This window comes from Pinus tabuliformis, chromosome 5_1 (genome assembly GCF_031772625.1).
Source record: "Pinus tabuliformis cultivar Carrire ecotype Pingquan chromosome 5_1, CPIR1, whole genome shotgun sequence".
NCBI classification, from domain to species: domain Eukaryota; kingdom Viridiplantae; phylum Streptophyta; class Pinopsida; order Pinales; family Pinaceae; genus Pinus; species Pinus tabuliformis.
This window is the reverse complement of record NC_142305.1, coordinates 341581827-341584893: the sequence shown is the minus strand read 5'-3', so window position 1 is coordinate 341584893 and position 3067 is coordinate 341581827. Positions and strand designations below refer to the sequence as shown.

Below are 3067 nucleotides of genomic sequence, written 5' to 3'. Positions count from 1 at the left end.
AACCAATAAACCAGTACACTTAAAATGGAGTGGTGTTTGGTGCAAGGGTTTAACTTCTTAAGAAAATCATATATCCAAGAGGGACATTAAGACAATCATCCATCCATTGGCTTTGAAGAACTTATAATATATTCTCAGGAAATCTAATAGACTAGTATTCTTGAAGTGTGGGGTTGAGGTGGGTTTGGTGCAGGGCTTTGAGAAAATCATTTTAAAAGGGGCCCTTAAGATAGTCATCCATCCATTGGTTTATTCATTCAAAACTAAATGTAAATGAAAAGCTAGTGGGACTTTGGGTAACTTATGTGATGGATGGATCATTAAGGCATCATTTTTTCCCATTCTCATTTTAGTTTTTTGTCTTCCCCACATAAATGGCATTTAGAAAAGGGATGATTTTAGAACTGGAACTTAGAAAAGGATAAAAAAAAATGATTAACATATAGAAAATGACGAGGCTAGGTGCAAACATGGGCAATTTTTTTCCATAATAAATAACTTTAAGGTTTTGGAACCTGAGCTAAAAGAGTTGTGTGTTATATGACACATCCATTGATCTTGATGTGTGTTTCTAAAATAAACTTTCTACATAAGAAACGATGAAAAATGAAGATTCAATGTGGGCATACCTTGGCATAGCCTTCTACGATGTTGGTGAGAGGAATGAGAGCATCATGATTTTTTCACCAATCGAGATAAGCGAAATATGCAGGAAGCAACTGGGAGGTAGTGGGAATGATGGTATTTCATCCTAGAGAAATATCCAAAGTGATCTAAGAACTCTTGAACAACACTATAATTACTTGATTCACCGGCATTCTCGTCTTCAGTATTGGTAGCATGCCAGGCAAGATCATCCTCGATATTGAGAAGCATTTTCAATAGAATAGAAAAATGCATGCCAATGAAATGATGGAACACTTGAGGTCAAGTGAATGTCATAGACAATAATTTATTTACCTTCATTTTTAATATTCGTGGCTCACTTGACAGTGATTGAAGTTTGTGAATTCAATATTCATAAATGGTCTATTCTACCCAACAGAGGTTTTTCAACTTCAACCCTATCACACTATCGGCCATCAAAACATGAGGTTCAGAATGATTTTCATATATATAACAAAGATGTCCTTGTGAATGTCGTAGAAAATAATTTCTTTAGCTTCATTTTTAACATTTAGGGATCCAATTTACCACAAGACAGTTCTCATATTCAATACTTATTTTATGACTGGACAATGATTGAATTAAAAAAATACAAATTAAATATTCATAAATGGTGTGTTCTTTCCTATGTGAAACCAAGAAGGTGCATGTAAATTCAATAATGCTCTCTTTAAGTCACTTCCATGCCCACCTTTAATAAATGACAGCTCCACCTTCCTTCCTCATTCATAGTAATGAGAAGTTGGAATTTTGAGTCTGGCAGGCAACGAATGATTTATTTTTCTCATGGGTCCCACAATTGCACCCTACCTAAAAGCCAAGTTGCTTCACAGGTACTAAGTACGAAGGCACAGTTGTCAAATAAAGATAGTTTCTAACTTTATGAGAGCGAATGGCCATCTATTGCATCAAGGTTCAACATTAACATAAGATCACTATAATAGCCCAAGATTGCATCATTAAATATAAAATGCGCCTACCAAGTTTCAACATAAAAATTATTCTGATAGTAATATAATTGTTACAATGGAAAATACAGTAATATCATATGAATTTTGAGAGACATATTAGTCAACTTCCTTAATCTTAGGGCCAACACCTCCACCACTAGGTGGTCCACCATCACGAGGAACACCACCAAAGCCACCTCTAGGCATGTCACCACTTGCACCTTGATACATCTTTGCAATTTTCAGGTTGCATATTCTCTCATGTTCCTTCATTTTATCATCAAATTCATCAACCTTAGCCAGTTGGTTGTTATCCAAACATTGGATTGCCTGCTTGATTGCATCGTCAATCTTCTTCTTGTCAGACAGATCCACCTTTGTAGCAATTCTATCATCCTTGATCGTGTTCCTCATGTTATAAGCATAATTATCCAACGCGTTTTTGGACTCAACTTTCCTCTTATGCTCTTCATCCTCAAACTCTTACTTCTTATCCTCCTGAACCATTTTCTCAATGTCTTCCTTTCTCAACCTACACTTGTCATTGGTGATGATAATCTTGTTCTTCTGTCTAGTGGTATTTTCCTCAGCTGAAACATTCAACATACCATTGGCATTAATGTCAAAGCACACTTTGATTTGAGGAACACCTCTGGGAGTAGGTGGGATACCATAAAATTCAAACTTTCCCAACAAATTTTTGTCCCTTGTTCATGTTCTCTCACCTTCATACACTTGAATGAGAACCCCTGGTTGGTTGTTCATGTTCTCTCACCTTAAAAACTTCAGATCCTTTACCCTTCAGCTCAATCTACCTTGTGGGAAGAAATCATGAACAAGTCAAGCAATATGATATCTGAATGGCAAGAAATTAAATTGCATAAAAGAAACTAGTCACACTACTTTAACTCTTCTGGTCCTTTACCCTTCAGCTCAATCTACCTTGTGGGAAGCAACCATGAATAAGTTTAAGCAATATGATAACTAAATTGCAAGAAATTAAATTGCAGAAAGGAAACTAATCACACTACTTCAACTCTTCTGATCCTTTACCCTTCAGCTCAATCTACCTTGTCGGAAGCAATCATGAATAAGTTTAAGCAATATGATAGCTAAATCACACTACAGTTAGTAATATTCTGATTTCTTGCTAATAGAGTCACTTGACTATAGAAAGAAACCATAAACTGATGAGCAGTATGATATCTAAATAACAGAAAAAATAAATAAGCAAATCACAACTTGAAAAAGACAGTGCTGGAATTAAACTTCAGAAAATGAAAGTTAGCAAGAAGGACAAGATGATCTCATATGTCAATAGTTATCGAAAAGATGAAAATTTGCCTAGGTTGCCTAAGAAAACCTGCAGAAAAGCACTGATCAGCTGATGACTATAAGAAAACAGAGGTGAAAATATAAACAACAATCAGTTAAGAAACATCAAAACAGCG

General features: G+C 35.4%; 1 pseudogene; it reads right to left on the bottom strand.

The window, feature by feature from the left end:
- Window positions 1-1733: 1733 nt before the first annotated feature.
- Window positions 1734-2030, bottom strand: LOC149164847 (heat shock 70 kDa protein 4 pseudogene; annotated as a pseudogene).
- Window positions 2031-3067: the final 1037 nt, after the last annotated feature.